The following is a 13,228-nucleotide window of genomic DNA, read 5'->3' as shown; positions in this document are numbered from 1 at the left end:
ATTTACCATGCTAATGGACATCAAAAGAAAGCTGGGGTGGCAATCAGTGTATCAGATCAATTAGATTTTTTTTTTTTTTAAGATTTTATTTATTTATTTGACAGAGAGAAATCACAAGTAGATGGAGAGGCAGGCAGAGAGAGAGAGAGGGAAGCAGGCTCTCTGAGCAGAGAGTCCGATGCGGGACTCGATCCCAGGACTCTGAGATCATGACCTGGGCCGAAGGCAGCGGCTTAACCCACTGAGCCACCCAGGCGCCCCAGATCAATTAGATTTTAAGCCAAAGGCTATAATAAGAGATGAGAAAGGTCACTATATCATACTCAAAGGGTTGGTCCAACAAGAAGATCTAACACTTTTAAATATCTATGCCCCTAACATGGGAGCAGCCAACTATATAAACCAATTAATAACAAAATCAAAGAAACATATTGACAATAATACAATAATAGTAGGGGACTTTAACACTCCCCTCACTGAAGTGGACAGATCATCCAAGCAAAAGATCAACAAGGAAATAAAGGCTTTAAATGACACACTGGACCACATGAACATCAGATATATTCAAAACATTCCATCCCAAAGCAACAGAATACAGATTCTTCTCTAGTGCACACGGAACATTCTCCAGAACAGATCACATCCTGGGTCACAAATCAGGTCTCAACTGGTACCAAAAGATTGGGACCATTCCCTGAATATTTTCAGACCATAATATTCTGAGACTAGAACTCAATCACAAGAGTAAAGTTGGAAAGAACCCAAATACATGGAAGCTAAAGAGCATCCTACTAAAGAATGAATGGGTCAACCAGGAAATTAAAGCAGAATTGAAAAAATTCATGGAAACAAATGATAATGAAAACACAACTGTTCTAAATCTGTGGGACACAGCAAAGGCAGTCCTGAAAGGAAAATATATAGCGATACAAGCCTTTCTCAAGAAACAAGAAAGGTCTCAAATACACAACCCAACCCTACACCTAAAGGAGCTGGTGAAAGAACAGCAAAGAAAGCCTATACCCAGCAGGAAAAGAGAAATAAGAGCAGAGCAGAAATCAATGAAATAGAAACCAAAAAAACAACAGAACAAATCAACAAAACTAGGAGCTGGTTCTTTGAAAGAATTAATAAGACTGATAAACCCCTGGCCAGATTTAGCAAAATGAAAAGAGAAAGGACCCAAATAAAATCATGAATCAAAGAGGAGAGATCACAACCAACACTAAAGAAATACAAACAATTATAAGAACATATTATGAGCAACTATATGCCAGCAAGTTTGACAATCTGGAAGAAATGGATGCATGCCTAGAGATGTATAAACTACCAAAACTGAACAAGGAAGAAATAGAAAACCTGAACAGACCCATAACCAGTAAGGAGATGGAAGCAGTCATCAAAAATCTCCCAACAGGGGTTCCTGGGTGGCTCAGTGGGTTGGGGACTCTGCCTTAGGCTCAGGTCATGATTCCAGGTTCCAGGGATCGAGCCTCGCATTGGGCTCTCTGCTCAGCAGGAAGCCTGCTTCCTCCTTTCTCTGCCTGCCTCTCTGCCTACTTTTGATCTCTGTCAAATAAATAAATAAAATCTTTTTTAAAAAATTTCCCAACAAATAAGAGCCCAGGGCCAGACGGCTTCCCAGGGGAATTCTACCACACATTTAAAGAATTCCTATTCTCCTGAAACTGTTCCAAAAAACAGAAATGGAAGGAAAACTTCCAAAATATAAAAGGCATCCAAATCAGCAAAGTAGTAGTCAAACTCGCTCTCTTTGCAGATGATATGATACTTTCTGTGGAAAACCCAAAAGACTGCACTCCAAAATGGCTAGAACTCATACAGAAATTCAGTAAAGTGTCAGGATATAAAATAAATGCACAGAAATCAGTTGCATTTCTATACACCAATAGCAGGACAGAAGAAAGAGAAACTAAGGAGTTGATCCCATTTACAATTGCACCCAAAACCATAAGATACCTAGGAATAAACCCAACCAAAGAGGTGAAGAATCTATACTCAGAAAAGTATAAAGTACTCATGAAAGAAACTGAGGATGATGCAATGAAATGGAAAAATGTTGCATGCTCATGGATTGGAAGAACATGTATTGTGGAAGTGTCTATGCTACCTAAAGCAATCTACACATTTAATGCAATTCCTATCAAAATACAACCATTTTTTTTTCAAAGAAATGGAACAAATAATCCTAAAATTTATACAGAACCAGAAAAGACCTCGAATAGCCAGAGGAATGTTGAAAAAATAAAAGCCAAAGTTGGTGGCATCACAATTCCAGACTTCAAGCTCTATTACAAAGCTGTCATCATCAAGGCAGTATGGTACTGGCACAAAAACAGACACATAGATCAATGGAACAGAATACAGGGCCCAGAAATATAATCTATTGTCAACTAAACTTTGACAAAGCAGAAAAGAATGTTCAATGGAAGAAAGAGAGTCTCTTCAACAAATGGTGTTGGGAAAATTGGACAACCACATAGAGAAAAATGAAACTGCACCACTTCTTTACACCACACACAAAAATAGACTCCAAATGGAGGAAAGACCTCAGTGTGAAAAAGGAATCCATCAAAATCCTTGAGGAGAACACAGGCAGCAACCTCTTCGACCTCAGCCACAGCAACTTCTTCCTACAAACATAGCCAAAGTCAAGTGAAGCAAGGGCAAAAATGAACCATTGGGACTTCATCAAGATCAAAAAGCTTTTCCACAGCAAAGGAAACAGTCAACAAAACCAAAAGACAACTCACAGAAAGGGAGAAGATATTTGCAAATGGCATATCAGATAAAGGGCTAGTATCCATAACCTATTATCAAACTCAATACCCAAAGAACAAATAATCCAATCAAGAAATGGGCAGAGGACATGAACAGACATTTCTGCAAAGAACATATCCAGATGGCCAATAGACACATGAGATACCACCTCACACCAGACCGAATGGTTAAAATTAACAAGTCAGGAAATGACAGATGCTGGCGAGGATGCAGAGAAAGGGGAACCCTCCTCCACTGTTGGGTGGGAATGCAATCTGGTGCAATCACTCTGGAAAACAGCATGGAGGTTCCTCAAAAAGTTGAAAATAGAGATACCATATGACCCAGTAATCGCACGACTGGGCATTTACCCTAAAGATACAAATGTAGTGATCCAAAGGGGCATGCACACATGAATGTTTATAGCAGCAATGTCCACATTAGCCAAACTACAGAAAGAACCTAGATGTCCAACAACAGATGAATGGATAAAGAAGATGTGGTATATATAGTCAATGGAATACTATGCAGCCAACAAAAGAAATGTAATCTTGGCAATTGCAACGACATGGATGGAACTAGAGGGTATTACGCTGAGTGAAATAAGTCAATCAGAGAAAGACAATTATCATATGATCTCCCTGACATGAAGAATCTGGGAGGCTTGGGGTAGACAAGGAAAAAATAAAACAAGATGGGATCAGGAGGGAGACAAACCATGAGACTCTTAATCTCACAAAACAAACTGAGAGTTGCTGGGGGGAGGGGAGTAGGGAGAGGGAGGTTGGGTTATGGACATTGGGGAGGGTATGTGCTATGAAGTGTGTAGACCTGGTGATTCACAGACCTGTACCCCTGGGGCTAATAATACATTTTAAGTTAGTAAAAGAGAATTTTTTTAAGCTATATGATCATTTCAGTAGATGTAGAAAAAGCATCTGATAAGTACAACATCCATTCATGATAAAAACCCTCTGCAAAGTAGGTCTAGAGGAAACCTCTCTCAACATAATAAATTATGTTTATTAATCTATTATATAATAAAGCATGCCTTATTATGAAAAACCCAGAGCCGACATCATATTCAATGATGAAAAAAAATGAGCTTCTCCCCTAGATCAGGAATAAGGCAAAGATGTCCACACTCACCACTTTTATTCAACATAGTACTGGAATTCCTAGCAACAGCAATTAGGCCACACAAAGAAAAAAAAGGCATCCAAATTGATAAAGAAGTAACACTGAAACTATATGCAGGTGACATGATACTATATAGAAAAGACCCTAAAGATTCCACCAAAAAACTACTACAACTGATAAATGAATTCAGTAAAACTGCAGGATACAGAAATCAATGTACAGAAATTTGTTGCATTTCTATACACTAATAATGAAACAGAAAAAAGTGAAATTAAAAAAATAATACCATTTATAACTGCCCCCAAAATAATAAAATACCTAGGAATAAGCTTAACCAAAGGGGTAAAGACCTATACCCTGAAAACTATAAAACACTGATGAAAGAAACTGAAGAAGGCACAAAGAAATGGAAAGACATCCATGTTCATGAATTTGAAGAACAAATATTGTTAAAATGTCTATACCATCCAAAGCAGTCTACAGATTTAATACAATCACTGTCAAAATACCAATAGCATTTTTCACAGAACTAGAATAATTGTAAAATTCTTATGGAACCAAAAAAGACCTCAAACAGCCAAAGCAATCTTGAAAAGTAAAAATAGGGGCGCCTGGGTGGCTCAGTGGGTTAAGCCGCTGCCTTCGGCTCAGGTCATGATCTCAGGGTCCTGGGATCGAGTCCCGCATCGGGCTCTCTGCTCAGCAGGGAGCCTGCTTCCCTCTCTCTCTCTCTCTCTCTGCCTGCCTCTCCATCTACTTGTGATTTCTCTCTGTCAAATAAATAAATAAAATCTTTAAAAAAAAAAAAAAAAGAAAAGTAAAAATAAAACTAGAGGTATCACAATTACAGATTTCAAGTTATACTATAAGAGAGTAATAATTAAAACAGTATGGTACCAGCACAAAAATAGACACATGGATCAATGGAATAGAACAGAAAAACCAGAAATAAACCTATAATTATATGATCAATTAGTATTGCAAAGGAGGAATGAATACACACTGGGAAAAAGCATCCTCAAAAATGATGTTGGAAAAAATGGACAGTCACATGCAAAAGAAAGAAACTGGACCACCTTTTTTTCACCACACACAAAAATAAATTCAAAATGGATTAAAGGCCTAAATATGAGACCTGAAGCCATAAAAATCCTTGAAGGCAGACACAATAATCTCTCTGACAGGGTGCCTGAGTGGCTCAGTGAGTTAAAGCCTCTGCCTTCAGCTCAGGTCATGATCCTAGGGTCCTGGGATTGAGCCCCACATCAGGCTCTCTGCTATACGGGGAGCCTGCTTCCCCCCCCCTCCCCGCCTGCCTCTCTGCCTACTTGTGATCTCTGTCTGTGAAATAAATAAATAAAATCTTATAAAAAAAAATCTCTCTGACATCTGTCATGGCAACACTTTTCTAGATAATGTCTCCTGAGGCAAGAGAAATAAAAGCAAAAATAAATTATTGGGACTACATCAAAATAGAAACATCCACACAGTAAAGGAAACAATCAATGATACCAAAAGGCAACCTATGGAACAGCAGAACTTATTTGCAAATGACATATCTGATAAAGGTTTAGTATCCTACATACATAAAGAACTTATATAATTCAACACCCCAAAATGAAATAATTCCAATTAAAAATGAACAAAGGACACAAACAGACATTTCTGCAAAGATCGCCAACAGACATGTGAAAAGATGCTCAACATCACCCAGCATCAGGGAAATGCAAATGGAAACTACACTGAGTTACCACCTCACACCTGTCAAAATGGCTAAAATAAAAAAAACACAAGAAACAAGTGTTGGCTAGGATGTGAAGAAAAAGGAGCCCTCTTGCACTGCTAGTAGCAATGTGAATTGGTGCAGCTACTTTGGAAAACAGTATGGAGGTTCCTCAAAAAGTTAAAAATAGAACTACCTTACAATCTAGGAATCACACTATTGGGGATTTACCCAAAAAATACAAAATAACTAATTCAAAGGCATACGTGTACCCCTATGTTTATAGCAGCATTATTTAAAATAGCCAAACTATGGACGCAGCCCATATGTCCAACAACAGATGAATAGATAAAGAAGTGGTGCATAGACATACAATGGAATATTATTCAGCCATAAAAAAGAACAAAATCTTGCCATTTGCAACAACATGGATGGAGCTAGAGAGTAAAATGCTAAATAAATAAAGTCACAGAAAGACAAATTCCATATGATTTCACTCATGCAGATTTAAGAAACAAAACAAATGATAGAAGAGAGAGAGAGAAAGAGATATACCAAGAAACAGACTCTTAACTATAGAGAACAAACCGATGGTTACCAGAGGAGAAGTGGGTGGTGGATGGAGGCAATAAGGGGTGGGAATCAAAGAGTATACTTACCATGATAAAAAATAAAATAAAATGGGGAGCCTGGGTGGCTCAGATGATTAAGCATCTGCCTTTGGCTCAGGTCATGATCTCCAGGTCCTGGGATCAAGCCCCAAATTGGGCTCCCAGCTCTAAAGGGAGTCTGCTTCTCACTCTTATTCTGTTTCTCCCCTCTGCTTGCGCTCTCTCTGTCTCTGTCTCTCTCAAATAAATAAATACAATCTTTTTTTAAAAATACAATAAAGTAGAAAAAATATTTTGAAAATGGTTTCACTTAAAAATACCAACCTTGTTTACGATTGACAGTAGGTGCACAGAAGTTCAAGTCACATCTGTCACACCTCCAAGATTAGAGTTAGAATTTAGAGTGCATTCTGAGGAAGACCCAACAGTTCACTAATGTCATTCAGCTACTGTAGTGTCAGAAGAAATAACAAAGGATCCTGAAAAAAGACCAGATAACCTCATGTAGTCATTTTCATGTCAATTATTTCTTTTCTACAGTATTTAAAATAGTGAATGATTTCATATAATCTGTATTCTTTCTGGTAGAAAACCTGTTATCCAGATTAAGAGACTTTTGTCTCTCTCAAATCAGCATAGCTACATTTAATAGAATTATGCTTTCCTAGCTGATTTACATTTGCTGTTGCACAATTTAAAAATACCAAATAAAAAGCCAGTACAAATGCCTTCCACAATTAAAGAGAGGCCACTCTTCACCAATTTATATGGCAAATTAAATAGCTCACTAATTTTAAAGATGTTTCAGTTAACAACATAATATACTCATTATATGTGTCCATTAACTGTAATATTAAGTCTACCATATGGACGAAGTCAGCATAAAATTCAGTTGGAAGTTAAGACTCATTTTGTAATAAACTACAAATGAGTGGAGGCATTTCTTGACCTAGAACTTGAGCAACATAGTTTTAAAGAGAAGCAACAGGAAAAAGGACCTACTCTTTATAGCAGGAAATGTTATATTTTTATTTTACAATTATCTGCTTCAGTCTTAATAGGCAGAAAAACACAGTTTGGTGGTCATAGGTTCTCCCATAAGCACAAATGGAACTACAGGGCCCCATTCTAGGCTACATAAATGGTTTCTGGGGAAATGTGCCCATGCCATGAAGATCCCATGCCAGTTAAGGTAGGAACACAACAACATTATTACCAAACAAGGTCAGATCAATGACGATGCACTAGTCCATTTATGATTTTTATAATAAAATACAATTTGTTTGATTGTGATCGGTATGATCAGTGAAATTGAAAATGTCTGGTAGACTAGCAGTTCTGAAATACACCAGAGGCTTAGAACCAGAGGAATCATGGAAACACCGTCTACTGCTTCTGAAATGTTTATGTTGACCTACATAAATATGATTCAAATATGTTTGGGAGCATAATCATAATAATATGAAATGAAAATTACTCTGCCCAATCTAACAGAAAACATCTACCTATAGGTTTGGGGAAAGCTATATTGTAATTTTGTGAGAAAAATTACTTCCCTTTTGGTTTTTCAAATATTTTACTAAGACAGGAATGAAGGGTAATATATTTTAATTAAAAAAAAAACTAGCATTTCACATTAACAATAAAAGTGTTCATAGAAGTTATTATATTCTAAAATCTCTATTGTTTATAATAATTTATTGATATTTTAAAACAGCTACTCCGCTACAAAATAATCATATGAAAATGAAGAGGAACACCTATAACATATTTTGGTATCTGCTCTGACTATATTGCTACAATTAGGGTTACTGGAATGGGTGCTAAAAAGCCAGATTTAATTCTGGTTAGTCTTCCATCTCATTGCATGATGTTGGGAGAAATTAGTTGGTGTCACTGACATACAAGAGTCTGACACACATTAAGAAATAATGGTTTGTACTAGGTGATCTCCAAGACCCTTCAAAAATTCAAGAGAGGGAATTTTGATATAAATTGCCCATTTTTAAAAATACATAAATGCTCAAATAGTGGTTTCTTGCTCAATTGCCTAATTACAGCAATCTAATAATGTTGGTTTCTAAATGATGGATATCCTTTTAGTAATATTTTCTCACAGGAAAAAAAATGTCAAATGCATATAAATCACTATTAATTAACATGTAAGGGATAATATTAATAATATCTCACCTGTAATAAAGCTTTATCTCTTAAAAACTTTTCATATTGCTTATTTTTACAGAAGTCCACTTTAGAGACATTTTCATTTTAATAATAAATAGCAGAAAATAACAGATTTAAAATTATGTACAAATGTCTTCTTCAGAATATCTGGTAATAAAGTGCCAAAAAACAAGCTACAAGCTGTTTGTGGCCTAAGATATGCAAAGAATTAATTTTTGTGCTGGCGTATACTGTAATTAGAAATGGTTCTGTGCATCATGATTAAACCAGTAACTATGGTAACGAAAGCAGAAAAGCACAGTGCAAAAGGAGAGAGCCTAAATAAGCCAATGATAAGCTGTTTTTCATCTGTTTATTTTTAAAGTCTTTGTAATATGGAGATCTATAAAATGCCTATTAATTTTATTCCAGTTCCTATCATTTATGGACAGTAGATTAAAACATATCATTCCTTTAACATTCCTTAAACATACACACACAGGGACATGCACAGTACCAGTGAGAACAGACTCAGATGACTTCTGCATTTGGAAAGCCCCAGTCAAATCCTTAAAAATATTATTAGGGGGACACTATCACAGTCTCTGCATGTTGCCCTTGTTTTCACTGGACGGCATGGAGACCAGGACAGAGCAGGAAATTCAAGTAAGAAATTCACAGTTTCTGGAGTCAGTCTTTTTGCCCCAGACTGATAGCAAAACCAGCTGTTTGTTGGTCGTACCAGGCAACAAGTTCACATTAGTAGGCCATGAACATGAACAGAAAGGAGAAGGGGACTACCAACACCACGTTCCCTAACGATACAATGTACAGGCTTCCGCCATTTGCAGTCTGTGGGGGGGCACAGATACAGATGCCTCAGTCTCCAAAATCTGGAATCTTTGGGCTCCATGTACATTTTTTGGTCTAAAACCATGGCAGAACATGAGAATGTTTAGACAGTTTCAAAGGAGAACATCAATCAAAACTGATGAAAGGTATAAAAAGTAAGCCATTTGAGAAGAAGTGGGTTTTTAAAAATCATGTATTGAGGCTGGAAATGACTCTGAGGAAGCCAAGTATGTGAGTGTGAACAGCAATTATCTCTGTGGAAGACTGAACAAGATGGAAATTTCAGGAAAACTAATTTATGAAATAACTTCTTCTTATATAGATGCAAGGAACTGAATATATCACTAAAAAGCTGTAGAACAAAACTGAATTTAATTAAAAAATGGTCATAAAAACATCATGTTCTTGTTTAGCACAACAAGAGCTCACTAAACATTCTCCCCAAATGTTTAAATTTTATGATTCTATAATAGAGCTTCTATATAAAAAACTGAAAATCTTTTACCAACCTTATTTCAATGTGAAGTAAACTAGGAAGTTAAATTATTTCAAAGATGGAAAAATGAATCTCAACTAAGGGCACCAAAGACTACTGAAAGATTCAGTAAACCTACTTAAACAACTAACACCAGTTAGTTTATGTTAATAACATTTCCAATGGCTTCTTCATTGTGTCAACCAGTGTTAAGCCCCATGGAAGCACCGTGTGGGTTCTGGTATACAACCGTGAATAAGAGGGACCAACCTCTCATGTCAAGTGGTTCCCATTCTTGTGGGGGAAACAGACACTGAATTAGCAAATAAATTGATTACACAGAAATTCAGGTTTTGATAAGCGTTCTGGAGTCAATACATGAGAATTGTGGCAAAGATTAATTGTCAAAAAAGCCAACTTGGCTAGTTGAGCTGGACAACCTTTTTGAAGGAGAAGAGGTCTGAGGCCATGGGAAGCAGTGATGTGCTGATGAGCAAGCCAAGAACAGGGCACGGCAAGTCCAAATGTACAGCGTGTCAGGGACAGAAAGAAGGGAGCACAGCCTGAGCTCACGGGCAAAGGGCAGAACAGGACACTTCAAAGCTGCAGTGATGGCCAGGGGACAGACAACAGAGGACCTGGTAGGCTCTGCAAGGGGCTGGATGCTTTAATATATCAATTATCCCAACAAATTAAAACTTCTTTTCCCCCCACTTTGGAATGATTTTTTTTTTTTTTAAGGTATCTGTAAGACAAACCAAATATGCTTACTCACCCAGAACTTCTACTCAACTTCCTGTGAGGTTGCTGCCGTTGTGGAAGGAGACCAGGAAAGCAGGCAAAACCACGTCAGAGCGTGCATTTGAAAGGGCTTCGTGTATGATGAAATAGGAAGCGCACACCTTCTCTACCACTTCCTCCAAGCTGGCACTCTTTTTTATTTTCTTTTTTTAAGATTTTATTTATTTATTTGACAGACAGTGATCAGAAGTAGGCAGAGAGGCAGGCAGAGAGAGAGGAGGAAGCAGGCTCCCCACCAAGCAGAGAGCCCGATGCAGGGCTCGATCCCAGGACCCTGAGATCATGACCTGAGCAGAAGGCAGAGGCTTTAACCCACTGAGCCACCCAGGTGCCCCCAAGCAGGGCACTCTTAACCCACATTCTCATTTAGGTCAATCAGATACCATAAAAGGAGCAAGGAGTTTGCCTCCTCATTTTCCAAAACTTGAGTGTAGTATAATTTTGGAAATCCAACAGGATAGAAAAGTTAGCTGACATCTTCTTAATCACTCAGAGTAATTTTTTCCCCAATTCTTTTCAGTTTGTTTTATTTTTCATTTGAACATTTAGCATTAGAATCTTTTCATGTGATTTCCACAGCAACCACTAGAGGGAAAACTTCTACTGAAGAAACTCATTTAAAAAAATCTGCATTTGTTTCAGAACTCTGAAGAACTCAAAAATAATGATGTCTCCAAAGTGAAACATTGCAAAAGCATCTCATAAATCCTATATGTATCTTCAAATTAGTCCTGATAACAATCAGCATTTGTGCCATAATATATATTCTGCAAATGCTTTTACATTCATTACCTCACTCGCTTCTCCAAATGAATGGCTAACAGAGCAGATAATATGACTGCTCAGCTAAAATAAAAAACACAAATGATTTAACTAAAATACACTTTAAAGACTTTAACTGTGCAACCAATATTAGAACTGAGAGCTGAATATTTTTTTCAAATACATTAGAGCATCTCCCCACAACTTTTTTTTAGGAAAACTGAAAACTTTATACTTCCAGTTTTCTTTTCTTTTTTTTTTTTAAATTTATTTGACAGGCAGAGATCACAGGTAGGCAGAGAGAGAGGAAGGAAAGCAGGCTCCCTGCTGAGCAGAGAGCCCAATGCGGGGCTCGATCCCAGGACCTGAGCAGAAAGCAGAGGCTTTAACCCACCCAGGCACCCCTACTTCCAGTTTTCTCATCTTATTCCAAATGTTTAGTAAGATACCTGAAACATAACAGACACCTGTGTATTAATGTGGATGAATTAACATGAATATGAATAGTATGAATGAAAAACGAGTGGATGAAGTTCTATTCTTTTTTCCTCAGCAACAGTACGAGCCCATCTTGTCCGCACCTGTTGACTGTCCAGGCCATTTCAGTGTTAAGCAATCGTGGAAGACACTTGAAGATACCACATGCACCCTAGTAAGGTTTATAAAGAATGGGAGGACTTTGTAAACTGTTCTCCAATACTTCAATACTATGGGATCCTCCTGTTAGGGACAAAAACGTTTGTGTCCCCCCAGATTTCACATGTTGAAATCCTAACCCTCAGTATGATGGGGAAGCCTTTAAAAGGTGATTGGTTCATGAGGGTAGAGCCCTCGTGAATAGGATTAGTAGGCTTTTAAGAGACGTGATGATTTTTCTCTTTGCCATGTGAGGACACACAAGGAGACTGCCATCTGTGAATCCCAAGAATTTCCCTCACCAAGAATCCAACCCTACCTCCAGAACTATAAGAAATAAATATATGTTCTTTAAAACCACCGGTCTATGGTATTTTGCTATGGTAGCCTAAACTAATATACCTCATTTTGTCCCACTGGCTCTACTGTTTGACTTTAGAAAATTTAAATTAGGAAATTCTGATTATTGCACTAAATATTAAGTAAAACATTACTAGAACTCAAATACAGAAATAAATCACATGGGTTAATGCAATCACAGAGGAAATCAGAAATGACTAACTAGAAGAAAGGAAAATTATAATTGTGATTTAACCCTTTCCTTTTGCAGGAATCTTGAAACATCTGTCACAAAGTTATGCTATAAGTCTTTAAGCTTCCCATCCAGTAAAAAAAAAAAAAAAAAAAAACATATTGATACTGTTACTAACAATAACAACAATTACCACAAATAAATTGTTATGAAAGTAAAGAGTAATTATTGAAATCAAATAAAGATCTTTGAAAATAAGTGATATTTCATGAGAAAGACCAGACACTTTACTACTGGACCAAGACGGGTCCATTTGGCGCTATGGTGGATGTGGAAATGGAGGCAAAGACAGAAGTCCACTACCTGTTCTTCTATAGCTAAACTCCTTTCCGCACAACTAAGAAATCACGAAACAGTTCCTAAAACAAACAATTCATCCAAACTTTTATATAATCCCAACATATCACAGAATATTTTTGAAAGTGATAGCTAGAAACATTAAAAACACTACCACTACAAGTGAGACCAAGGTTCTTTTTTATACTTTTCTATATTTTTAATTTGTTTACAATAAAAAATGAATTCCTTTTTTAATAAGGGAAAATTTTCTTTAAAAGTCAAGTAATAAATTTCATACCAAAGTTAAAGAGGTAACTTGAGCTATGTTTGGCATATATTTTGAGTAAAAAAAAAAAAAAGAGAGAGAGATGGGGCGCCTGGGTGGCTCAGTGGGTTAAGCCGCTGCCTTCGGC

At 37.0% G+C, this 13,228-nt stretch overlaps 1 protein-coding gene across 3 annotated transcripts in view; it reads right to left on the bottom strand.

Moving 5' to 3' along the window:
- Positions 1-13,228, bottom strand: part of GPM6A (glycoprotein M6A) — a 342,679-nt gene that overhangs the window by 276,840 nt on the left and 52,611 nt on the right. The window contains exon 1 of one of the 3 annotated variants that reach the window (XM_082715848.1): positions 6,580-6,729. The exons of the other annotated variants lie outside the window; for them this stretch is intronic. The gene's annotated coding sequence lies outside the window, so the exon portion shown is untranslated. Of the gene's footprint in view, positions 1-6,579; positions 6,730-13,228 lie in introns of those variants that run through there. 3 annotated transcript variants of the gene reach the window in all.

Source organism: Mustela nivalis (assembly GCF_964662115.1).
Source record: "Mustela nivalis genome assembly, chromosome: 20".
In the NCBI taxonomy this organism is placed as follows: Eukaryota; Metazoa; Chordata; class Mammalia; order Carnivora; family Mustelidae; genus Mustela; species Mustela nivalis.
This window is presented reverse-complemented; position numbering and strand designations above follow the sequence as displayed.